Genomic DNA, 27,822 nt, shown 5'->3' with positions numbered 1-27,822 from the left:
AGTGATTTCAAGGAATATGATTTATTAAAGAAATCACACCAAAAATGTTGCGAGCACCGCGATAGCAATTTCGGCAAATTGTAATCACCCCTGTGGAATCACATAGCCTTACATTGGCGAAGCACTTTTGGAATCACCAGTGATTCCTGTAAAAGTACAAATTGCTCCTGTCCCTGCTCTAGTGGGCCCCAAGCCTTCCAGAGCAGGCTCCCTCTAAACATATTTGACAAGACCTTGTCGAATATGTCACGCATGCTCCCATCCGGGATAAGCCTTTCTGCACTTTGCCTGCGTGCGATAAGGTCCACACATGCCCAGTAGAAGCTGCCTGTGCACTTTTTTCCTTGCTTAAACATGCCTAGTATGAGCCCTGGCAAATCTTATTTGGCTGAAACCCATGCTCATTATTTAACCCGTTATTGCAAGCGTCCACAGACTAATGATTTACAAAAGAATATTAGCTTTCTCTTATGACAGACTAGACCAGGGGTCAGGAAGCTTTTTGTTTGAGAGTGCCATAAACGCCACATATTTTAAAATGTAATTCCGTAAGAGCCATACAATAAGTTTCAAACTGGGGCAGTGTGCATGCGCAGCAGAGGGCTCATGTCACTGTTGCCATGGTGATGTGTATACGGTTGAACCTCCAGGCAGTGGCAGTGGCAGACACGTCTTCAGCTCCTCTTGGGTTTCAGCAACATCACCAATTTCCCCGAGAGCCAGACAGGAGAAATACCGACTAACAGCTTGTACAATTAGCTAGCTGACTTGGGGGTTGATTCACTTTGGCCCTATAGGCTACCTGTCAAGTGACAGGCAGCTTATTGGCCCAATCAAAGTGTGAGGATGTCGTCCTACAAAGTCACTGAACCTGACAGGGTCCAGAGTGGGACAATTGGAGTAACGGTTGTTTGTTTTGGGGTAGTGCGAGTTAGTAGTGCATGCTACAGCAGTAGCGTGCTTACTTTGAAAATGTTACTTGCGCTGTCACACTAATCTGCACTGCTTGAGCAGTGTAGCTTAGTGAATCAACCCCTAACTGTGAGCCACATGTGGCCATCAAAAGAGCCACATAGCCAGATACCTACCCCTGGACTAGACCATTTCTAAATGACCTGGGACCCGTTGATCACTTGTGCAGATAATGAAGGCTTACCTTATATTAATATTATTATTATTGATTTATAAAGAGCCAACATATTCCATGGTGCTGTACAAAGCAAGAAACGAACATGAAGTACATAATAATACAGACAATGATGTACACCAATATACAAGATACATCATTAGAGACAAAATACAAAAACAATACAAAACGGATCAGTGAATAATGGCGCACAGCATTAAATGGCTATGCATAAAAATGGCGCCGCATTAAAAAGATGTGCTTATCGCTATTTATCGTTAGTACTGCATACTGCATTAGTACTGCATAATAATGGCGCACAGGGACACACAGTAACGTTATTTATCAATAGCGCCGTTCTTATGCCAAACAGCAGAGGTTACTGCACACAGTAACGTTATTTATCAATAGCTAACCTACATAAGCCAAACCGCAGAAGTTATTTACTGCAAAACGGTGAATGGATTTAATGTAACACTGTCAAGGTTAGGGTTAGGCACCTCCAGGGGGGTGCTTAGGGTTAGGCACCACCAGGGGCTGGTTAGGGTTAGGCACCTCCACGGGGTTGCTTAGCGTTAGGCACCTGCAGGGGGGTGCTTAGGGTTAGGCACCTCCAGGGGGGTGCTTAGGGTTAGGCACCTCCAGGTGGGTGCTTAGGGTTAGGCACCTCCACGGGGGTGCTTTGAGTTAGGCACCTTCAGGGGGGTGCTTAGGATTAGGCACCTCCAGGGGAATGCTTAGGATTAGGCACCTCCAGGGGGGTGCTTAGGGTTAGGCACCTCCAGGGGGGTGCTTAGGGTTAGGCACCTCCAGGGGGGTGCTTAGGGTTAGGCACCTCCAGGGGGGTGGTTAGGGTTAGGCACCACCAGGGGGGTGGTTAGGGTTAGGCACCACCAGGGGGGCTTAGGGGTTAGGGATAGGTACAGAGAGGGTTCTGTGTGTTAACGCTAAATAACGATAAGGCTTTAACACTAAACAACGATAAGGCTTTAACGTTAAATATCGATAAGCGACAAACGGATTAGCGGCAACACCGTGCGCCATTATTCGCAGGCGCCATTTTCAGATGGATCCATACAAAATACAGAAATGGTAATGACAGTCAGGGGCGTAGGGCCTGTGGTCGCAACGGTCGCCACGGCGACCGGGCCCGGCTCCTGAAGAGGCGGGGGAGGGGCCCGGGGGGGCCCATGTCTTTTTGTGGTGCCCGTGCGGCCCGTGCGCGCTATTGGGAGGGGGAAGCCGCAGCCGCGGCGAGGGCGGGCCCGACCTCTCCCTCCCTTCCTCTCCCCGGGCCCCCCCCCCCCTTCAAATGCAGAGTGCGCGGCGCACGGAAGCGCTGTAGTAGGCTGAACTCACCTCCATCCCTGCGTTCCAAGCGCCGCTGATCTCCTCTCGCTCTGCATAGATGTTGTTACACGCTGCTTCCGGCTAAACAGGAAGCAGTGTGTAACAACATCTATACAGAGCGGGAGGAGATCAGCGGCGCAGGGACGGAGGTGAGTTCTGCCTACTACAGCGCTTCCGTGCGCCGCGCACTCTGCATTTGAAGGGGGGGGGGGGCCCGGGGAGAGGTCGGGCTGCCCTCGCCGCGGCTGCGGCTTCCCCCTTCACTATGGGGGGCACCTACCTAATCCTGGGGGGCAGCTACCTACCTAACCTATCCTGGGGGGGCAGCTACCTACCTAACCTATCCTGGGGGGGGCAGCTACCTACCTAACCTATCCTGGGGGGGCAGCTACCTACCTAACCTATCCTGGGGGGCCAGCTACCTACCTAACCTATCCTGGGGGGCCAGCTACCTACCTAACCTATCCTGGGGGGCAGCTACCTACCTAACCTATCCTGGGGGGCCAGCTACCTACCTAACCTATCTTGGGGGGCCAGCTACCTACCTAAGCTATCCTGGGGGCAGCTACCTACCTAACCTATCCTGGGGGGGCAGCTACCTACCTAACCTATCCTGGGGGGCAGCTACCTACCTAACCTATCCTGGGGGGCCAGCTACCTACCTAACCTATCCTGGGGGGCCAGCTACCTACCTAACCTATCCTGGGGGCAGCTACCTACCTAACCTATCCTGGGGGGCAGCTACCTAATCTATCCTGGGGGGCAGCTACCTACCTAATCTATCCTGGGGGGGCAGCTACCTACCTAACCTATCCTGGGGGGCCAGCTACCTACCTAACCTATCCTGGGGGGGGGGGCAGCTACCTACCTAACCTATCCTGGGGGCAGCTACCTAATCTATCCTGGGGGGCAGCTACCTACTCTAATCTATCCTGGGGGGCAGTTACCTAATCTATCCTGGGGGGCAGCTACCTAATCTATCCTGGGGGGCAGCTACCTAATCTATCCTGGGGGGCAGCTACCTAATCTACCCTGGGGGGCAGTTACCTACCTAATCTATCCTGGGGGGCAGCTACCTAATCTAACCTATCCTGGGGGGCCAGCTACCTACCTAACCTATCCTGGGGGGGGGGCAGCTACCTACCTAACCTATCCTGCGGGGCAGCTACCTAATCTATCCTGGGGGGCAGCTACCTACTCTAATCTATCCTGGGGGGCAGCTACCTACTCTAATCTATCCTGAGGGGCAGTTACCTACCTAATCTATCCTGGGGGGGGGGCAGCTACCTACCTAACCTATCCTGGGGGGCAGCTACCTAATCTATCCTGGGGGGCAGCTACCTACCTAACCTATCCTGGGGGGCAGCTACCTAATCTATCCTGGGGGGCAGCTACCTAATCTAATCTATCCTGGGGGGCAGCTACCTAATCTATCCTGGGGGGCAGCTACCTAATCTATCCTGGGGGGCAGCTACCTAACCTATCCTGGGGGGCAGCTACCTAACCTATCCTGGGGGGCAGCTACCTACTCTAATCTATCCTGGGGGGCAGTTACCTACCTAATCTATCCTGGGGGGCAGCTACCTACTCTAATCTATCCTAGGGGCAGCTACCTAATCTAACCTATCCTGGGGGAAAGCTACCTAATCTAACCTATCCTGGGGGAAAGCTACCTAATCTATCCTGGGGGGCAGCTACCTAATCTATCCTGGGGGGCAGCTACCTACTCTAATCTATCCTGGGGGGCAGTTACCTACCTAATCTATCCTGGGGGGGGCAGCTACCTACCTAACCTATCCTGGGGGGCAGCTACCTAATCTATCCTGGGGGGCAGCTACCTAATCTATCCTGGGGGGCAGCTACCTACTCTAATCTATCCTGGGGGCAGCTACCTAATCTAACCTATCCTGGGGGGCAGTTACCTACCTAATCTATCCTGGGGGGGGCAGCTACCTACTCTAATCTATCCTGGGGGCAGCTACCTAATCTAATCTATCCTGGGGGGCAGCTACCTACTCTAATCTATCCTGGGGGGCAGTTACCTACCTAATCTATCCTGGGGGGGGGGGGGGGGCAGCTACCTACCTAACCTGTCACAAGGTATACAGAAAAAGCTGCGCTCAGTATACACACAACCAGTGAAATAGATGCAATACTACGGATACTACCGTGTTATTATCCTTAATCACTGGTATACACGGGCAAACAAAGAGCAATTCAATAGATGTGAGATCTAAAACACATAATTAGAGTCCATAGACTTTTTATCATGCGGAGCGCTCCTGCATAATGTGTATAAGCATTCAAAAGTCAAATCTTCATAGGCGTCAGCCAGCGCTTCTTATAGATAACACTGCGATGAGCTTCTATATTAACAGGTACATGGAACCATCAGGAGATTCCCCCATCAGGTGTGAACTCACCAGATCAGAAGACCGTCAAGGCCAAGTCACGCATCTGGGGTATAGGCCACCCCACAGCCTCTCTGGCAATCCTCTTTCCACACGATCGGGTCTCCCAAATGGATAATGCTGTCAATATGACAAACGAAAACTCCTCATCGCGTAAAAGTCCATAAAATACTTTATTGCTCGTTTTCAGTAAAAAATCAAAAAAATGTCCATAGGACACAACGCGGGTCACTTACAGATATGCTCTGTGCGAGCTAGTGGGGAATGTACAGGGCATAGCCATATAATGATGTATATACAGGCTCCCTATGGTAATCAAACCCACTGTGCTGTACTGTAAACCCGTACAGGAACAAACTATAAAAAGTTATAATTTAAAAGCAGCAGCGTGTGAACTCCAGCCGCGTCCGACTAGCAACACACGCTCAACGTCACGCCGTAGCTCCGCCCTCCGCGATGAGGAGTTTTCGTTTGTCATATTGACAGCATTATCCATTTGGGAGACCCGATTGTGTGGAAAGAGGATTGCCAGAGAGGCTGTGGGGTGGCCTATACCCCAGATGCGTGACTTGGCCTTGACGGTCTTCTGATCTGGTGAGTTCACACCTGATGGGGGAATCTCCTGATGGTTCCATGTACCTGTTAATATAGAAGCTCATCGCAGTGTTATCTATAAGAAGCGCTGGCTGACGCCTATGAAGATTTTACCTACCTAACCTATCCTGGGGGGCAGCTACCTAATCTATCCTGGGGGGCAGCTACCTAATCTATCCTGGGGGGCAGCTACCTACTCTAATCTATCCTGGGGGGCAGTTACCTACCTAATCTATCCTGGGGGGGGCAGCTACCTACCTAATCTATCCTGGGGGGCAGCTACCTAATCTATCCTGGGGGGCAGCTACCTAATCTATCCTGGGGGGCAGCTACCTAATCTATCCTGGGGGGCAGCTACCTAATCTACCCTGGGGGGCACCTACCTAATCTATCCTGGGGGGCACCTACCTAATCTAACCTATACTGGGGGGCACCTACCTAACCTATCCTGGGGGGCAGCTACCTACTCTAACCTATCCTGGGGGGCAGCTACCTACTCTAACCTATCCCGGGGGGCAGCTACCTACTCTAACCTATTCTGGTGGGCAGCTACCTATTCTAACCTATCCTGGGGGCAGCTACCTAATCTAACCTATCCTGGGGGAAAGCTACCTAATCTATCCTGGGGGGCAGCTACCTAACCTATACTGGGGGGCAGCTACCTAACCTATACTGGGGGGCACCTACCTCATCTAACCTATACTGGGGGGCAGCTACCTAATCTAACCTATACTGGGGGGCACCTACCTATCTAACCTGGGGGCACTTACTTGTCTAACCTATATTCAGGGCACCTAGCTAGCCTATACAGGTGGCAACTATACTGGCTACCTATATTGGAGGCACCTACCTAACTAACCTATACTGGGGGCACCTATTCTGGCTACCTATATTAGAGGCACCCACTAGCTAACCTGTACTGGGGGCACCTATCTATCTAACCTAAGCTGGGGGAAACTATTCTGACTCCCTTTATTAGAGGCACCCACTAGCTAACCTGTACTGGGGGCACCTATCTATCTAACCTATACCGGCGGCGCCTGCCTATCTAACCTATACTGGGGGCAACTATACTGGCTACCTATGCTGGAGGCACCTACCTGGCTAACCTATACCGGGGACAACTATACTGGCTTACCTATGCCTGGCTACCTATACTGGGGGGACCTATAGCTGGCTGTAGGGATTTGGATATGTGTGTGCATCGGGTGTTGCCAGGGGAGGGGGGCTGTTGTTGCCGTGGGGGGGGGGGGCCCACATCCAGATTCCGCATCGGGGCCCAGAGGTTTGTAGCTACGCCACTGATGACAGTGATAAAAGTAACATGATGAATAAATTGTATAATGAGTTCCAAGACACAAAAGGGAAAGAGAGCCCTGCCTTTGTGAGCTTACAATCTAAAGGTGGTTATATTTCTCCTGACCACCCCCTCTTACCTTTGGGGGACCGGTTAGGAGTCACTTGCCCCTCTTTAGCTTGGGTATCCTGTTAATGTTTCATACTTTCTGGCTTGGTCTATATTCCATGCTTATACCACTCTTGTGATGACTCCTGTGGCCAGGTGGACCATCCCCCATGGATCATATAACAAGTGCAGTAGCCATGACCTTATAGAGGTGCAGTCTCCATGACTTCATGTCCCCTATAACAAATGCAGTCATCATTCACCTCATAACATGTGTGGCCACCATTCCCCAATAACAAGTGTGACCACCCCATTCCACTTATATCTTGTTCATCCCTACCCCCTAGACATATGTGAGATGGCCCCCTACCCCCTTCCTAAGTAGCAGGCATGGCCATCCATTACTCAACCTTCCCCGTAACAGGCATGCAGAGAAGTGAAGCTGTGGTGCTATTAAAGTAAATTACCTCATTCAATGCTGGGTCGGACCTCACTTTCCCTTGCTGCAGCTGCCCACTGTTCCTGTCCCTGACATTTTATTTATTGTATTTATAAAGCGCCAACATATTACGCAGCGCTGGACATGCAGAAGACCAAGATGTAGGCGAGCAAGAGTAGGCAGCTGCAGCAAAGAGGAAGAGATGAGGTAAAATACTTTATGGCTCCACCACTGCAGTGCTTCTCTGCATGGTGAGAGGGATGATGGCAGAATTAGCAGCTACTTGGGAGCTAGATGTGTGGAGGAGGAGTAAAGGTGGCCACTAACGGTCCAATTTCTATAGAAAAATCGTTCGAGAGATCAGAAATTCTGATCGGGCGAAAAATCGTTCACTACACCATCAACTAACCAATCATTGCTTCCTATCTATCATGACCAACAAGAAAATCCAAATTTTGGTTCAACGAAAATTCAATCGGACGATTGTTTTTATAATCGTTCATTATCGATTGTGTCCATCAACTGAGATTATTTACAACCAATCCGATCAGAATTTCTGATTGCTCGAACGATTTTTCGCTACAAATTGGACCGTTAGTGGCCAGCTTAAGGAAGGAAGGAAGGAAGGTCCCTGCTCTTCAGAGACAGGAGGAGCCACTATCCAGGCAGCTACATCACTGTGGCCTTAGGCATCATAACTGAAGTGAATGGAGGTGCCCTCAAATTGTATACTCTCCGTTCTATGGGAATGTGGAGAGTGTTTTAGCAGGGGAGCCTTTAGGCATAGGCAGTACAGGCCATTGCCTGGAGCGCCATTGGACCTGGGTGGCACCATATTGCTGGATTAAGCCTCGCCCCAAATTACGCCCCACCCCCTGGACTAAGCCCCTCCCTCGTGGGTGTTCTATTACCTGCTTCTGCTGCATCTACTTAGCGTAAGTTGCAGGAAGTTGCCACCTCTGTGCCTTGTGCATCCTTCTTTCCCCCTTTGTGCCTCCTTCAGTTCCATGTGCCATGTCTGACCCACTGTTTGTCTTTCTGTCTCCCTTTGTGCCTCCTTGTGTCTCTATATGCCTTCTTCAGCCCCCCTGTGCCACCTCTGCCTCTTTCTGTGCCCCTTTGTGCCTCATGTCCCCCTGTGCCTCCTTAATCCTTATGCCCCCTTTGTCTTAACTTGTCCCCTCGTGCTACCTCTGCCCCTGTGTTCCTCCTTCAGTCCCACTCTGCCTCCTTCTGTCTACCTTTGTGCCTCCTTCTGTCTCTATGTCCCTCTTCAGTCCCCATGTGCCAACTCTGTCCTCTGCGCCTTCCTCTGTCCTATACCTCCTTCTGTGCCCCTTTGTGCCTTCTTCTGTCTCTCTGTGGCTCTTTCTGTCCCCCTCTGCCTCCTTCTGTCTCCATGTGCCTCCTTACATCTCCCTCTGTCATCTTCTGTCCCCTTTTGTGCCTCCTTCTGTCCTCCTTTGTGCACACTTCTGTCCCCCTTTGTGCCTCCTACTGTCTCCCTGTGCTTACTTGCAGCATTACAATTATTTTCTGGTGAAATGCTGCCACATTATGATAATTTTCTAGTGAAATGTTGCTGCATTATGATTATTTCCTGGTGAAACGCTGCCGCATTATGATTATTTTTTGGGGGGGCGCCAAGATGACGGGGCTGCCACAGGTTTTCTCGCCTGGAGTGACAAAATGGCTAGAGGCGCCCCTGTGTTTTAGCATTCAAGCAGATAAAAATATAGAATATTCCAGGAGTGGAGTAAGTTAGCCTGTTAGAGGACAGCTGGGAAATGATAATTAACACTCACTGTGCAGCTTTAAATACTCACATAGGTTTTGCTAACTGGAGGAAGTGCTACATTACAGGTAGAGTTAAGAAGTAGATGTGTATATTTTTATTCCATTAAATAGAGTGACCAGATTTTTGTAGGCTCAACCTGGGACAGGGCGGCGGCGGCGGCGAGGGGGAGGGGGGGCGCGCAAAGTGCACGGCGCCAAAAAATGGGGGACTGCTGCGCCAACTAACGTGACGTGGCCATGACATTCTATGGGCGGAGCTAACCTAATGATGTAACAGCGAGGCATAAGAAAGCAGTGTTTACGCCGTGATGTGGTCAAACGAGGATTCGCATCATGGGTGTGCAGAAACTGTGTGATGCTATTTAATAGTATACCGTAACCCCAAAGCAGCAAACATAGCCAACTATGACCATTAAATAATAAATGCAGTAACAGTTACCCCGGACACCACAAAATAAACGCAATGGGCAACATGTCAGCACAAAATAAACGTATTGCAGGCAACATGTCAGCACAAAATAAACGCATTGCGGGCAACATTTAATTTAGCACAAAATAAACACATTGTGGGCAATATATCAGCACAAAATGAACGCAATGGGGGCAAACATGTCAGCACAAAATAAACGCATTGCAGGCAACATTTCAGCACAAAATGAACGCAATGGGGGCAAACATGTCAGCACAAAATAAACGCATTGCGGGCAAACATGTCAGTACAAAATAAACGCATTGCGGGCAAACATGTCAGTACAAAATAAACGCATTGAAGGGCAACATGTCAGCACAAAATAAACGCAATGAGGGCAAACATGTCAGCACAAATTAAACACAAAAATAAACGCATTGCGGGCAAACATGTCAGTACAAAATAAACGCATTGCGGGCAAACATGTCAGTACAAAATAAACACATTGAAGGGCAACATGTCAGCACAAAATAAACGCAATGGGGCAAACATGTCAGCACAAATTAAACACAATGGGGGCAAACATGTCAGCACAAATTTAACGCAATGGGGGCAAACATGTCAGCACAAAAACGCAATGGTGGCAAACATGTCAGCTAAAAACGCAATGGGGGCAAACATGTCAGCACAAAAATGCAATGGGGGCACATTTCACCTGGAAAAAAAAAGCATGTACTCACCTGACAGAAGTCCCCTCACACAGTCGGCCTCTGGTGTGTGTGCAGCTCCTCCGGACGATCCTCCTTCAATCTCCCGCTCTCCTCTCACAGGCAGAGCGGGGCTACGGCAAGATGGCGTCCGGAGGAGGAGCACTGTACTGGAGACACAAATAGTCTCCAGTACAGGGCTCCGCCTCCGGACGCCATCTTCCCGTAGCCCCGCTCTGCCTGTGCCTGCCGGAGCACTCAGCACAATGCAGGCTGCTGGAGCGGGCTGCGCGGAATGAACTAGCGCAGCGTCTATGAGACGCTGCAGCTAGTTCATTGTACGGTGACCAGAGTCCCGAGGCCGGGATGTCCCGCTGCTGAAAGCGGGACGTTTTCCGGGACCTCATGTAGCCTGGGACAGCGCCCCCCTAAGGCGGGACGCGTCCTGGGTAAAGCAGGACGTATGGTCACCGTACATCAAAGTACACACTCTATGAAAACTGCTTATGGACACCGGCTTAGGAACTGCTGTATAACATTTAGTGCAATCACAGGCAAACGCAGGGGTGGATTACAGCTTCCCAGAATCCCCCCTCAGACCAGGGCCGGTGCAGTGTCTGGGGACAGGCACAAGTTGAGGCACCAGAATATCTGCAGGCATCTCCTGCAGCTCACAGCACTGCCCCCTTGGGGAACTTAACAGAGTCAGGTATAAGAACAGCCCGGTGCTCTGCTGTGTAAATGCTTCACTTTCCCCTTCATTAGGGCCCATTTCCACTAGAGCGAATCTGCATGCAGATTCGCATAGACAATACAAGTGGATGGGACTGTTTCCATTTGTCAGGATTTCTGAGCGTTTTTCTGTGCAGAAAAAATCTGCACGGCAGAGCCATCAGAAATCGCATACCGCTATGCGATTCGCATACAATGTATTTAATAGGAAATTTGCATGCGGTTTTGGTATGCGAATTTTCATGCGAATTTGCATAGAAACAATGGAAAAGCACACAGGCACTGCCATGGTTAAATTCACATACATATTTATCCATGCGAAATCGTGTGCGAATTCGCATGAAAATTCGCATACAACCACATGCGAAATTCGCATCCACGGCGATTCTCACCGCACAAGTGGAAACGGGCCCTTAGCAATGTTGGCTGTCCTCATTATTATCTGTAGCCAAACTGCTCCTGATCGATCCCGTTGTAGATCAGGAGCAGATCGGACATTTAGGAAATAATTGTCAGATCCTGTCAGTCGGATGGGAAATTGCATGATGTGTACCCAGTGTCCTATTATATTATTATACTGTATTGTGTGATGCTGAGGGAGACCTTTCAGGAATCCCCCCTTGAAAATCTAGAGTTTGCCCCGGCACTATCTGCAATAGTGCTCTATGAGCTACAGTATATTATTATCACATCCAGCGCTTATGGAATGATTACAGTCAAGACCATGCAGGAGATCCTCAAGGGGCGGTGCTTAAATTTGAAAAAGAGGCCACAACGAATCAATCAATCAATCAATCAATCTTGCTAAATTTCAAGAGAGCAGTATTAGACAGTCTTTGCCTCCCCCCCCCCTCCCCCCCAAATTCTTTTGACTCCACTATCCTCAAATCAGCAGTGATAGGTGCCCACTATTAGAATGGGCACAGTGGAGCCTGATGTAGTAGGCACAGGGTCACCTATCATTGCTGGGACCTCTGTCCGTCTTGATTAGCACTCAAGCTTCTTTTCAGGCAAATAAGAAGTGGTTGCCAATATGCTGTGGTTGCTAAGCATTAGTAAGTGCAAAACTGCAGTAAGTGCCAAGGTGCGTGGGTGGCCAGATGCTCTGGGTGGTAAGATGCAAAGGCCCAGTTTGTGCTAAGTTGGGTACTGAGGTGTAGTTATTAATAGCTGCAGTTATTATTCTAGGGACTATAGAGTCCGAAATAATATTAACATAAATATAACTCATGGGGTTCCTTTTACACATAATTTTTTTGTATACATATAAAAATGTTTTATATTTGTTTATGCACTTATTCATGTATGTTTGTATATCTTGATACAACTTTTATGTACTTTATATATTGTTGTATTTTTGGTGCTGGAGCACTGAATGCCTTGAATTTAATAGTTTTAGGCATTTTTATTTGGCCTGAGGAAGTGAGCGCAGTCCCATGAAATGTTTTGCCAGTGCACATTAAAAGTCATTAATCATATGATTGTGCCTTCATTTGAGGTAAGCCACCTCAACTTTTTCTTTTTAACTGGTTTTAACTTAGTTTTATCATACCCTGGGTGCCTCTTTTCCCCTTGTGCCGTTCACCATCCTTTGGAGGGGTACATCGCCTGGGTTCCATAGCCACCTCTAAGCCCATACGGTTTCTTTTTTCATCAAGAGCGTGACCACACCCAGCTTGCCTGGACCTGGAGTGGAGCCGGGTTTATAGATCTCCACCTGTCTACAGCGGTTGCTTGCCCTTCTGCAACCTTCCTTTGTGAGTACACATTTCGTTTTTTGCTTAGCTTTTCCTGACGTGACTTACTGCACCATCAGGGCTCCCGGAGTCTCTGTGTTTGTTTTTCCCTCCAGGAGGTCGTTCTACCAACCCCACTTCTGTATCTAACACTAACACTACCCTCCCCTTTACCTAGATCTAAAGGCAGCCATACACTGGTCGATTGCCACCAGATTGACCAGCAGATAGATCCCTTTGTGATCGAATCTGATCAAAGAGGGATCTATTGGCTGCCTACACTGCAAACCGATTTTGAATCGATTTCACTATGAAACCGATTCACAATCTGTGGAGCTGGCGCTGCCGCCCCCTGCATACATTACCTGATCTGGCCGGCGCAAGTCCCCCGGTTTCTGCTGTCTCTACTCCGCTCTGGGCTTCAGCTTCACTTTACTTCCTGTCGGGGGAAGTTTAACCACTTCAGCCTATCTGGACGAATATGTTCGTCCAGATAGGCTGTGCTGCTGCTGCTGCGCTGAGCGCACGATCGTGCTTGCTCCAGCCGCCTGCCGATAGCCCCCTGATCAGTGAATGGGAATATAGTTCCCATTCACCGATCTAATGCCTGGATCCGGCGGCTGATTATCCACCGGATCGACCCCAGACGCGTCCCCGCTTGTCCGTGCGTGCGCGCGGATTGATTACAGTTCGTCCCCGCCGGCGCTCCTTATCAGCCGCTCGATTCCCTGCCATTGTCCGACCGACGGGGATCGAGCGGGAGGGGGTAGAGCAGCTTGATCGGACCACCTGAATATTATCAGCTGGTCGGATCAGCTGCTTGATACACGGTACAGAAACAAACCGTGTATCCCCAGCATTAGTCCCCCGCACAAAAACAGACGGTCTCTTATCAGAGACCACAGTCTTTCTACGAAAAAAAAAAAGTTTCCCGTCCTCTTTCTTGCTCCTGGAAGCATGATCGTACGCTTCCAGGACTTTTTTGACTGGGGTCATCTTGTGGCCAAATAGTAAACTACACCCACATACAGTTTTTATTAAACAATTACATTATATTAAATTTAAAATTAGCTGTTTCCCTCCCACACCAAAAATTACCCAAATACATTTTTTAATAAAAAAAAATTACAATTAAAAAAACTAACCAAAAACATAAATAGTTACCTAAGGGTCTGAACTTTTTAAATATGCATGTCAAGAAAGTATATTATTATATTTTTTTTAAATTATAAGCTTGTAAATATTGATGGACGCAAATTGAAACAATGCACCTTTATTTCTAAATAAAATTTCGGCGCCATAAATTGTGATAGGGACATAATTTAAATAGTGTAATAAATAGGACAAATGGGCAAATAAAATACATGAGTTTTAATTACGGTAGCATGAATTAATTTCAAACTATAATGGCCAACAACGGAGAAATAATGATTTTTTTCCATTTCTTTCTTAATCTTCCTGTTAAAATGGATTTAGAAAAAAATAATTATTTTCAAAATGTACCGCCCAAAGAAAGCCTAATTAGTGGTGGAAAAAACAAGATATAGATCAATTAATTGTGATAAGTAGTGATAAAGTTGTTGGCGAATGAATGGGAGGTGGACGTTGCTCGGAAGCATATGATTTTCGATACTGTAGGCTGAAGTGGCTAAACAGTAGAGGGCGCTCTACTGTTTAAACTTCCCCTGACAGGAAGTAAGTGAAGCCAGCCGGAGCCCAGCGCGTAGAAGGGACAGCGGGGACATACGCCGGCGGAACAGGTAATGTAGTAATGTATTGCCGCTAGCGTCGGTCGTCGGACATTCAAACGCAGCTATCGACGCACTCCCGACCCGCCAGCGATCGAGCAAAATTTTCCTTCGTGGACAGATGGACGGGATCGATTGATTTCGGACGGAAATCGGTCAATCGGTCAGCATTTGCACATCGCTTTCACAGCAGATTCGATCACAGTGATCGAATCTGCTGTCTATTCGGTGGGAAATCGTGTAAGTGTATGGGCACCTTAACACTATCCTACTCTATACCTACACCTAACACTACCCTCCCCCCCTACCTTCACCTAACACTATCCTCCCCTCAAGCCTACACCCTACACCTAACACTAATCTCCACTCTTACCTACACCTAACACTACACCCACCCACCCCAGGTAACAATATTACCACATACACCCAACACTACCTTGCACCCCAACACACACACACACATACCTACCCCTAAACAGATCGTTTACTAGGCTTCACCCATTCTCCACCATGGCACACTTAGCACACCACACTCACTTCTTTCCTTTTTGGGGAGGGGGGGAGGGTGTCACTTAATACCGAGCACTGAGTGTCAAATGCCTAGGTATGCCACTGTTTTAACAGTCTAAAAGTAATGTGTCACCATGACAAATACACTTCTGTTTGTTGGACTGCTTTGTACCTAACCTTAGATCATCTCCAATGCAGCTGCAAAGTGAAACCTAAAAATGTGAAACCAAATGGCTTATGTTGGAGGGACTGGGAGACAGGCGACCAGTCAGTAGGAGTAGTTTAGCCACGGGTGATATTTCACACAGCGACTCTGCCTTGTGCGTCTCTCGGTGGAATGATCTCAGCTAAAGGCTCTTTTTCACTGTGCTCTCTTTGCAGGTCATTGTACACCCTGAAAAAGGGCAAGTGTGAATACAACAGAAAAGACAATAGACTGGATGAAATCCAATCTGCCAATACTGGAAACATGAGCGCTGTCATGCCAAGTTACTTATTAAAAACAGCCTTCTGGCATGAATGAAAGCACAAAGCAGGCTAACCATGCCTCCTAATTTACTAATCTGCAGGAACATTATGCACTTGCCAAGACTGTTTCTTGCAGACAAAACTAGGCTGCAAAAAAAGTATTTTGTGTTGTTAGATGAAATTTCATATACCACTTAGATGATGAGACTGATTTGTGCACCAATAGAATGTGAAATTCTACTATTTTTGGCAACTAGTCAATTTTTTTATAAAATTTCCCATGAGTTAGTAAAGCAACTGAGAGATATTCTGAGATAGTTGTACATGCCATCAAGGATTCACATGCACTCCTGCTTGGGCAAATATTACTTTCAGGATTTCAGATATCCAGGATTTCAAGTGGTAAGAGGATGAACACCTCAAACTACGTAGAAACATAAGAAGCCCTAAGGTGAACCCAAACAAACATAAACACCCCAGTGTATCATAATAACCATAGTACAAAATCATTAAAGATACACCACAAGAATGGCAATTTTTGGAAACACTGTGACTGCTGTACTTTTTATCAGCAAAGTATATTCTATAAATCTTAATAAAGCAAGTAATTCGCTACTGTGTTACACACACACTATTTGCATTCCGTTGTGTCTTAACACACAGTGCCACCTATAAAGACCCCCATTTATAGTGGCCCCTATATAATTTCCCCTCATTTTGCCACAATTTAGTGATAGCTTGGGGCCCAGTGAGAGTTTTACAAGGGACCCCAGGCACTCTATTGATACGGAGCCCTAATACCTACTAAGGAAGGCTGCAGTGTCAGAAAGTTGTATTTGGAGTGAGTAAACAGTTGGTTAAAGAGGAAAAATCTTAAAATTGAAAACACATACAAATAAGAAGTACATTTCTCCTAGAGTAAAATGAGCCATAAATGACTTTTCTCCTATGTTGCTGTCACTTACAGTAAGAAGTAGAAATCTGACATTACTGACAGATTTTGGACTAGCCTATCTTCTCATTTTTGGTTCTCATGGTTTTCTTTATTTTAAAAGCTGTTAGTGAATGACAGTTGCTCCATACAACTGCCAAAATAGTGTGCAGCGAGCAGAGAGGCTGGCCATCATCTTTGTATTAATCATTTTCAGGGAATGTCTTATTCTACTTCTTATTTGTATGTGTTTTCAATTTTAAGATTTTCGCGACAGTTCCTCTTTAAGGATTATCACTCTGCAATGCACATATTGAGGTGTTTATTACCAGCATAGCACTAATAAAAAGCTAATAAGATGATGAAAGAGGGCCCTTAGTGAGCCACTCTAGTCCAGGGGCCCCTATTGCTATGCTAATGCCACTATTGTAGAGAGAGTTATATACTGCCCTCCATTAACAATACTCCATTATAGAGCCCCATGCTCCCATCATAGTGCCCCTCATTTATAGGCATGCATGTAATCATGACACCCCGGGAAAATTGGGTGCAGGGTTAAGCTGAAAAAAAAATCTCATTCTGCTCCTGCAAACGTCCCGGTATTTCTTGCTGGCGGCCAAATTACGCTGTCTTTATATTTGGGCTACGTAGCGTGGATCAGGGAGGTTGGCCCTAGAGCTGCGCAGCCGGTTTCGCAGCTATGCGGACTGCGCAGCCGCGGCCAGAGCAAGCGGCCATTTTAGGAGAGACAGGAGAGCCCGACCCGGGCCGTGAGGTCGGGAGCCGGCCCGGGGGGCTAATGAGCGGGGGGACACAATCAGTAGCTGATACCCCCTTTTACATGAGAAATCTATTCGTTTTCACAATCAGGGGGCACTGTATGACTAATATTGTGGTGAAACCCCTCCCACAAGTAACTCTTGAGTACGTACTCCTGGCAGTTTCCTGTCTGTGAACCTTGCTGCATTGTGGAAAATAGCTGTTTACAGCTGTTTCCAACTGCCAAAAAAACATGCAGCAGCTACATCACCTGCCAACAGTAAAAATGTCACCATGTAATAAATGTCAGAATGTAAATCAGGGATTTAAAAGATTTTACAATAGGCAAACACTGACTAAATCATTTATACATAATTATTGTAAAAATGAAGCACTTTTTTATTACATTATTTTCACTCGAGTTTCTCTTTAAAAAAGACAATTTAAAAAAAATTTTTCTTTGTATAGTTAAAATCCATTTTCTCAAACTACAAGATCTTTTTGAAAAATCCTTTTTTTTTTTACTTACATAGTTACATAGTTATTTTGGTTGAAAAAAGACATACGTCCATCGAGTTCAACCAGTATAAAGTACAACACCAGCCTGCTCCCTCACATATCCCTGTTGATCCAGAGGAAGGCGAAAAAACCCTTACAAGGCATGGTCCAATTAGCCCCTAAAGGGAAAAATTCCTTACCGACTCCAGATGGCAATCAGATAAAATCCCTGGATCAACATCATTAGGCATTACCTAGTAATTGTAGCCATGGATGTCTTTCAACGCAAGGAAAGCATCTAAGCCCCCTTTAAATGCAGGTATAGAGTTTGCCATAACGACTTCCTGTGGCAATGCATTCCACATCTTAATCACTCTTACTGTAAAGAACCCTTTCCTAAATAAATGGCTAAAACATTTTTCCTCCATGCGCAGATCATGTCCTCTAGTCCTTTGAGAAGGCCTAGGGACAAAAAGCTCATCCGCCAAGGTATTATATTGCCCTCTGATGTATTTATACATGTTAATTAGATCCCCTCTAAGGCGTCTTTTCTCTAGACTAAATAAACCCAGTTTATCTAACCTTTCTCGATAAGTGAGACCTTCCATCCCACGCATCAATTTTGTTGCTCGTCTCTGCACCTGCTCTAAAACTGCAATATCTTTTTTGTAATGTGGTGCCCAGAACTGAATTCCATATTCCAGATGTGGCCTTACTAGAGAGTTAAACAGGGGCAATATTATGCTAGCATCTCGAGTTTTTATTTCCCTTTTAATGCATCCCAAAATTTTGTTAGCTTTAGCTGCAGCTGCTTGGCATTGAGTACGATTATTTAACTTGTTGTCAATGAGTACTCCTAAGTCCTTCTCCAAGTTTGATGTCCCCAACTGTATCCCATTTATTTTGTATGGTGCTAGACCATTAGTACGTCCAAAATGCATGACCTTACATTTGTCAACATTGAATTTCATCTGCCATGTATGTGCCCATATAGCCATCCTATCCAGATCCTGTTGCAATATGACACTATCTTCCTGAGAGTTAATGATTCTGCACAATTTTGTATAATCTGCAAAAATAGCAACATTGCTCACTACTGCATCTACTAGGTCATTAATAAATAAATTGAAGAGCACTGGACCCAGAACAGACCCCTGTGGGACCCCACTGCTAACAGTCTCTCATTTTGAGTATGATCCATTGACCACAACTCTTTGTTTTCTGTCCATTAGCCAGTTCCCTATCCATGAACACAGACTCTTCCCCAGTCCTTGCATCCTCAACTTTTGCACCAGACTTTTGTGGGGAACAGTGTCGAAGGCCTTTGCAAAGTCCAAGTATATCACATCTACAGCATTCCCAATATCCATATTAGCATTCACTACCTCATAAAAGCTGAGCATGTTAGTCAAACAGGACCTGTCTTTAGTAAACCCATGTTGATGCTGAGAAATAAGATTATTTTCTACTATGAAGTCATGTATAGTATCTCTTAGTAACCCCTCAAATAGTTTGCATACAACTGATGTTAAACTTACAGGTCTATAATTTCCTGGATCAGATTTTTTGCCCTTCTTAAATAATGGGAAAACGTGGGCTGTACGCCAATCCACTGGGACTCTGCCAGTTGCAAGAGAGTCACAAAAGATAAGATAAAGGGGTTTATCTATAACTGGACTTAATTCCCTTAGGACCCGAGGATGCATGCCATCCGGGCCAGGTGCCTTGTCTATTTTTAATTTATTTAGTCTTGCCTTCACTTCTTCCTGCGTTAAGTATTTAATATTACAGTTAGAAGATTGAGACTCTTCCGCCTCTGTAGTTTGCAACAGTGCTGTTTCTTTTGTGAAGACAGAAGCAAAGAAAGCATTTAATAACTCTGCCTTACCTTGGTCATCCACCATTGAGTTCCCATCCTCATCCTTTAGGAGTCCTATACAGTCAACCTTTCTTTTTTTAGAGTTAATGTACTTGTAAAACTTTTTTGGGTTAGATTTGATATCCTTAGCGATTTGTTTTTCAGCTTCAATCTTTGCCTGCCTAATTTCTTTTTACAATTTTTATTGCACTCCTTATAATTGCTTAGTGCAGCCTCTGTCCCCTCCTGTTTTAAGACCTTATAGGCATTCTTTTTCCTCTTCATTTTATCTTTAACCTTTCTATTCATCCATAGAGGCCTTTTTTTATTCCTAGACATTTTGTTTCCATATGGGATATACATACTACAGTATTGATTGAGTATAAGTTTAAAAGCTTGCCATTTCCCTTCAGTGTCTTCCCCTTGTAGTACATTATCCCAGCTCACCAAACTTAGTGCCTGCCTAATTTGAGTGAACTTTGCTTTTCTAAAGTTCATAGTTTTAGTGGTCCCGCTGCCCCGTGGCCTATCAGTCACCAGATCAAACGTTATCATGTTGTGACCCACTATTCTCTTTAACATATGTAGCAATTTTGGTAGCAATAGCAAGTATGAGGGCTTTGCTATTCACTGCTAAAGTCAGCATGAAATTACGCGTAAATCACGCCTAAATTGATACGTAATTATGAATGCTCACAATTACATAGAAAATGAATTACACTTTTCCCCAAAATTGCGCATTACAATTAAGATGCGTAAATGCGAATTATGATGCGTAATTAAGCATAGATGTAATTTCTTCTCATCCCTAACAGGTAAGACATATAAGCTGCAGGTGGACAGTGTCCTGGCCCAGATTCATACTAGGGATCCAGCGCTGCAAGGTGTTAATAAAGCATTGTTTTCCACTCTGCTAATGTGCTGCCTGAACATCAAGAATTACCGGTATCTACTTGTACTTCAAATGTAAACGTTCTTGTTACTAAAATAAATTACTGGTAGTGATGGGGAAGCCTGTGATTAGGTAGGTCAGGTGATAGACCTGTAAGTCTCTGATTCACTGGAAATGATCATGTGCAGAAGCAGAAAGTGATTACAGCCAATCAAAGATTTGGAAATCTATCAGCTGATCAAACTAATCTCAGGCACCTCCATTAGTTCTCACAGACACAAGCATCCATTTCACACAAAGGCTGCATTTGTCACCTGTATATTAATCAGGGATGGTCGTAGTCAGTCAATTTCGCTACGCTGGAACTACGCGTAGTTTTACGCAATTACGATTCGCCAAACTACGGCTTTAAATCAAATACTCGCTTCGTATGCATTTCGTAGACTACGCGTTAAAATACGCAATTATGCGTAGTGTGAAGCGTATTGTATGCAGATGCTTATGCCAGTATGCAGAAAATTTTACGTATTAATTCCACTTTAAATGCTTATACCGGGAACTGTTCTATGCGTACATTTCCCTTTCCAACGCTTAAATTTGTAAGCATACAATCGCATGTGGAAAATTAGACGCGAGTAACGCATTCGTAGTTCATTACGCAATACACATGTTAACTACGCATAGTGGGCGTAAGCTACGCGTAGCGGTACTTCGCTATGCGTAAATTCGTAAGCGTAGTTTTGAAACTTCACCTACGAACTACGATGCGTAGATGCGAACTACGATGCGTAAATTCGCACTGGCGTAGTTTCTGCTCATCCCTGATATTAATATACAATACCTTTCACCCATCCAAACACAGAACATAACATCACCAGATTACCATATCTTCTCTTAGCTGTGTATAAGCATTTCACAAAGAACTGTTTGGTTGGCACGTCTCTGTAATGACCATAAAACAGTTGATGCCCCAGGCTTCTGCATAGGCTGCCAAGGTTAAAAAGACAGCTCTGAATATGTTACTTGGACTTTAATATGCTGACAATGAAAACCCTTAAAAACAGGTGAGAAAGAGCATAACAGTTGCTCAAAAAAAAAATTAGGTTACAGGTTCCAAAATTTCTAGTTTTTCTGTCAAAGGGAAACAGAATAATGAAACAACAGCATCATATAACTTGACAATAAAACAAAGGTGTCACCTGATCACAGGAAGGGGGTCATTCATCCAGCTCCTCATATCGCATCCACACCTTAGGCCTTGTCTGCAGACTGAGACACACAGCCTCACTATTTTCTCACACAAATCAAATTTCTTCTGCGGTATCTATTAATAGAAACAACAAAAAGGTGCAATGCCTGGGGCCAGCCCTTTGTTCCATATAAAATTAGTTTTTTGATAAGAAAAAATGGCAAGTGCTTTTTTCATTGTAGGAGTATTTATTTTTTTTATGTCATTATATACATCATTGCACATTTTCTTTTCTAAGTAACACTTCCTGAAGCACACACTGAGCAAAAAAATAAACACGTCCTGAAACTCAAGATAACCAATACAAAGAAAAATACAGAGATGGCTATTGCTGGGTCCCCTTAAAAATGCCCTTTACTTTATTGTCACATTTACATGTCTTAGTTTGAGCCACTGACTCCAAACAAGTATGATGGTTAGGAGTTTTTAAAGATGATCATTTTTAAATGCAGTAGATGAAAAATTATCTGCTAGGACAAAAAGTTAATTAAATAACTTTAAATACCGGAGATGAGATCATTTATTTTCTTCCATCACTGAATATTGTCAAGAGAGTCTTGCCTGGCAAGACGTGATAGTACTGTTTGCCTTGTCTCTGTTGTATGTTGTGGGGAGGATCCTTTGCATATATAATTAATGGTTATTATAAACAGGCACAGTTCTAGGCTCACTGCTGCCTGAAGCAAACTTTGGAGAATGCCCCCCCCCCCCCCCCTTTCCCCAGAAATGCTGAAATAATGATAGATACAGTAAGACAGACAGACAGACAGACATAGATAGACACCCCTCATCATATATACACCCATCACTGGCAAGAGATCACCATGGGCAGTCAGAGAGAAGCTTTGGCCCACTGCTCCTTTTTTTAACGGGTGCCGATGGTCTTGCAGGCGGGACGACAGCACCCTCATTAGGCCAATCACTGCACTGACCCAGTAGATTTCACTGCTACTGATCGAGTGCAGTGAGTGGCCCAATGACAGTGCCGTGGTCCTGCCCACGAGTTCATCAGCACCAGTTAGCAAAAGGAGCAGCGGGTGTCTGGGATTGGCTGATCTGGTGCCAACACCCCCGCCTAAATGGCATGTGCCAAAGCTTCCCCTTTGATTGGCCATGGGATTTTACCATAGCATGCCCTATGATGTCATAGGGAAGGGCAGCACTGATTTAATGAGGATGGGGATTCGGGGATGTGTGTATGAGGAGGGTAGTGTGTGTGCCAGAAAGGTGGGCGGAAGAGAGGAGAGGAGGCAGGTGCCAGGTACCAGGTGGCCCAAACTGTTTGTCCAAACACTGACCCCTAGATTTTGCCACCTTAATCATGTGATTCAGGTGACTTTAGGGTAGTGTGTGGCTAGGAAGGCAAATGGGAGAACAGAGAGGAGGCAGGCACCAGGTGGCTCAAACTGTTTGTCCAAATTCCACCCCCTAGATTTTGTCACCTGAATCACATGCAGGGCCGGTTCTAGCGCCAATGGGGCCTTGGGGCAAAAGTAACTTAGGGGCACCCCTATCTCCCTCCCCCCCCCCCCCCCCCACTGCTTCTATCCCTGCGCTGCCGTCACATGCTTACATCAGGTCTGGGAGAGACACTATGGCACGTGTGATTCACAACCATGAAGGTGCTCCCCAGTATTAGGTAGCCTACATGGGGTCAGAGATGATGAGAAGACTTGTTGAATTTCACAGCGGCGCTAATCGAGGAGTATTATTGGCGCTTCCGCTCGCATCACTCTGCATACGGGCAGGCAAGGGGGGCACTGGGGGAGGCCCTGCTTCCTTCCCCTGCCTGCCAATGCTTCCTCCATGAATGCTGCGGTACCTGGCAGACCAGACGGACAAATTCGATTTTTAAATGTGCGGAGATGGAAGATGTTTGCCCCCCCACCACCACCTGGGCTCTGGGGCCTAGGGACAATTTCTCCCCTTGCCTTAATTGTAGCGCTGGCCCTGATCATGTGATTTAGGTGGCTTCATGGTAGGTTCGCCCATGAATATATAACTTGTATCCTTGTCACTACAGTATATCAACATTCAGCCACACTGACTGTACTACGAAAGGATTGCCCTTAGGGACTGATAAAAAGTCGACACTGTATAGCTGCAAATCCAGTTTAAACTTTCTATAAATGGGAACGCAGGGGTCGAAAACACAGTTGTAGTAAGCTCCAAAACAATATATGTTACTTGGACTTTTTTCTATTAAAAAATAAGAAGTAAAAAATGTTATACACAAATATTTCCACTTTTCATGTGTGGTGGTATCCATATACAGTATATTGCTCACTCCCTGATCACTGCAGTTTTCAGTAAGTGACTGTTTAGTGAACTGCTAGACCTGAACAAGTTGGTCAACAGTGTTCTGTCAGCAGGGAAACTCTGCTTTTCAAGTTCTAGAGTTCAAGGTCTGCAATAAAAACCTGTTTCTTTCATCTTTACGGCCCAATTAGTTTTCCTACTGGAATTTTGTTGCAAAAAATGTAATCTGTGTATAAATCACACCTAGATCACATTGCAGCAATGCTGGGAGCTGCCATGCCTGGGTATGTTATAATCAGTTCATTCAAAAGTGAGGAAAATTAGCTTCTTTCAATTTGCATTCCATGAATTTGTGAATAAAAACTTTCTTCTGTATTTGCTTTGGTCTTATCATTTGCATATAGTGATCAAAGAACAATCTGGGAGAAACACTAGAAATCACAAATTAAATTATAAGCTTAAAGAACAAAGTGAAAGTAAATTGTCTCTTCTAAACTGACTTTTTCTAAACAAGTGTTTATTTCTATAAATTATTATTGTGAGGCTAAACTGTGGGAATAGAGGATACATTTTAACTATAGTTCAACTTTATAGCAAATGTGAAGTGACCTTGAAAACATACTAGGATACTCACCTATGTAGAGGGAAGACTCTGGATCACAAAGTGCCTTCCCATTCCTCTCTTCATGCCCTCGGTTTATCCCTGTGCCTGTTGAAATTCTGCACGTCCGGGAGTCCTCGGAAGGCTTTGGAAGCACTCTTTTGCTTTTGAAGACTTCTGAGGACTCCCAACGGCTTATTTGACCAAATGGTCAATAACTTCAGTGGGTGAGACGGGGTGGACCTAGGACATGCGGAGAGAGGAACAGAAAGACTCTATGGGATTCTGAGCCTTCCCACTCCATAGACAAGTATCTAACACATTGAAGCAGCCATAGAAAATGACTGGCCACCTTGGTCGAGAACCTTCAAGAATGTGTTGAGGCTTTAGTAGTATAGAGATTGCTTTTCCCCCCCTTAATAAATGTCATTAGAGTAGAAGAGTAATAACTCTCTCAAGAGCTGTTCCAACACTATGGAACTCCCTACCTCCACCCATTAGGGCAGCCCCCTCCTTCAACATCTTCAAGAAAGCCCTCAAAACTCACCTTTTCACTCTGGCCTACTACCCCTCACAAGTGCTCTAAACCTACAGCTGAACTCTGGTCCCCTACCATTCGTGTCCTTACTTCTCCCTCTAGATTGTAAGCCTTTGGGCAGGGTCCTCCTCCTTTTGTGTCCTACCTGATCTTGCACCTCCATTACTGTGAACCCATGCTATGCATCTGAGTGAACCTAACTTGCCTAATCTCCATGCTCCATCCAGTGACTGACTAAGCATTAACTGGTACTCATACTATGGTGTGTGATCTGGTTTTCTTGTATTCCTGTATTGTCATATTGCTGTATGTCACCCCTAAATATTGTCTGTAACCTAAATTAATGTTCAGCGCTGCGTAATATGTTGGCGCTTTATAAATTCAATAAATAATAATAATAATAATAATAATGAGTGCCATTGCAGACTAGTGCCACACTGAGAAACAGCAATTGTCCTCCCCACTTTATGTATCACTCATTTGCAGAATAGGAAAAGAGTAATGCAAAAGTATGAGCATTACAGGTATCCTTGCTGCAACTTTCCTGGCTACAGTTAAAGGAAATAGAGTGATTTACATTAACCACGCTGGCGTTCTATTAAGATCGCCAGGGCGGCTGCGGGAGGGTTTTTTTTTAATTAAAAAAAAACTATTTCATGCAGCCAACTGAAAGTTGGCTGCATGAAAGCCCACTAGAGGGCGCTCCGGATGCGTTCTTCTGATCGCCTCCAGCAACCAGAAGTAACAAGGAAGGCTGCAATGAGCAGCCTTCCTTGTTTCGCTTACCTCGTCGCCATGGCGACGAGCGAAGTGACGTCATGGACGTCAGCCGACGTCCTGACGTCAGCCGCCTCCGATCCAGCCCTTAGCGCTTGCCGGAACTGTTTGTCCCGGCTACGCTCGGCTCAGGCGGCTGGGGGGACCCTCTTTCGCCGCTGCACGCGGTGGATCGCCGCGCTGCGGCGGCGATCAGGTAGCACACGCGGCTGGCAAAGTGCCGGCTGCGTGTGCTGCTTTTTATTTCATGAAAATCGGCCCAGCAGGGCCTGAGCGCCAGCCTCCGGCGGTAATGGACGAGCTGAGTTCGTCCATAACGCCAGGAAGGAAGCTGAAGTCTGGTGGGTTGAAATACAGTCTGATTTGTAATACCAAATTTATCTCCCGCATTTCCCGTCTCAGCTTAGTGACCACCACTCTGGAGCACTTGGTGTTTTCAGTTCTCATGTTGCATCCTCCATGATGATTTTTTGTACTCCATCTCTGTACTTTTTGCAATTAAATCTTGGTGGCTAGTTTCTGTAGTTCCTTCTTGCCAGCAGGTTGAGAGTTGCTTCCCCAGCATAGACCAGATCACCTGAATCCCGGAGCAGGTAAAAATGGCGCACAGCTCCGCTGGATCATTATGGCGCCGCCATTCAAATCAATGGTAAACGATGTTTGCAGTTTTCGAGCGTTACATTATGGCGCACGCATCAGATTCAGAGATTATGGCGCAGGCCAAACGATATTTATTGTTTTCGGGATATGTAGTACCAGTGACTTTAAAACGTTATTCATGGTTCCTCTGACCCCCCAGACCCCTTTCCCCCCCCCCCCAGTGTACATTCTCTGCCCCTGGTCTGGAATATAATCCTACACAAGCAGATCTTACCAGCAGCTAATGGATGTACCTGCACGCTGGAAGCTGTACTGATCCACCAATCATGCAGGGGGCACTGCCCCAGAACCGCCAATCACAGCTACTCATTTCTCTGCTACGTCTCCTAATTGGACGCGCTGGTCTCGGAGGCAGGAGCATTGGGTCCAATTAGGAGACGGAACAGAGAAATTAGTTGCGGTGATTGGCGTTTCTGGGGCAGCGCCCCCTGCATGATTGGTGGATCAGTACAGCTTCCAGCCTGCAGGTACATCCATTAGCTGCTCCTTAAATCTGCTCATGTAGGATTATATTTCAAACCAGGGGGGCATGGTTAGAGGAGATCACCGGGAGACAAAGGAGATCACCGGGAGGCAAAATTGGACATGCGAGGGTTGGAGGCTGGACATGCGAGGAGGGGCAGAAGACGGTAACTGGAGGACACAGTGGGACATGTGGGGGAGGAATAAGAGGAACGATAAAGAACGGTTTAAAGTTACTACATATCCCTAAAATGATAAATATTGTTTTAAAAGATTTATCGGCGGCACCATGCGCCATTTTTTCTGCCGTGCCATTTTTGACTGTGCCCCTTGAATCCACCTACCTCCTTGCTGTCCTGAAATAAATTAACTCTTTGTTCCCAAATCTGCAGCTACACCTCCTGTCTGGTCGATGTTTTTTAAAGCATCTCATCGTACCTACACCCTCCCTAGTGTGTAGTGTGTAGACTCATTACTGTTTTTAAAAGCATGGGAGATTGTCCGCAGCATAGTGGTAAGTAAAAAATGACTCCCACTCCTGTTTTCTGGGTTGCAAGTTCATCTTTGTTATGGATGCCAAATTTTGTTCCTACCATCACCACCCAACTAGTGATGCAGCTCCAAGAAAGCTGGGAAGGTGGGTAGAGAACCATTGTTTCTGGGTTAAGCTACCTACACATGCTAGATAAAACTTGGCTTAGGTGACCAATAAAGACAAATTTGTGTGAGAATCTAGTGTGCATAGCAGCACCCAATGCACCTAGTTGCTTCAGCAAGCAATCTGCCTGGTGGCTCAATTAGGCTGAGCTCTGGCTGAGGGCATTGTTCTTTTACTCATCCCGCCGACTACGTGCTGCTCTAAAGCCCAATCTACACAATACGATTCTTTGTGCGATTCGATTACGA

The 27,822-nt window shown here is 46.0% G+C and overlaps 1 protein-coding gene across 5 annotated transcripts in view; it reads right to left on the bottom strand.

The window, feature by feature from the left end:
- Positions 1 to 27,822, bottom strand: part of TTLL10 (tubulin tyrosine ligase like 10) — a 144,547-nt gene that overhangs the window by 107,669 nt on the left and 9,056 nt on the right. For 2 of the 5 annotated variants that reach the window (XM_068240752.1, XM_068240747.1), the window contains exon 2: positions 21,570 to 21,694. The exons of 1 other annotated variant lie outside the window; for it this stretch is intronic. The gene's annotated coding sequence lies outside the window, so the exon portion shown is untranslated. Of the gene's footprint in view, positions 1 to 16,397; positions 16,458 to 21,569; positions 21,723 to 27,822 lie in introns of those variants that run through there. 2 more of the 5 variants (XM_068240748.1, XM_068240751.1) reach the window with 2 other exon arrangements.

Source organism: Hyperolius riggenbachi, chromosome 6 (genome assembly GCF_040937935.1).
Source record: "Hyperolius riggenbachi isolate aHypRig1 chromosome 6, aHypRig1.pri, whole genome shotgun sequence".
In the NCBI taxonomy this organism is placed as follows: Eukaryota; Metazoa; Chordata; class Amphibia; order Anura; family Hyperoliidae; genus Hyperolius; species Hyperolius riggenbachi.
The sequence above is the reverse complement of the archived record's forward strand: the minus strand, read 5'-3'. Positions and strand labels throughout refer to the sequence as shown.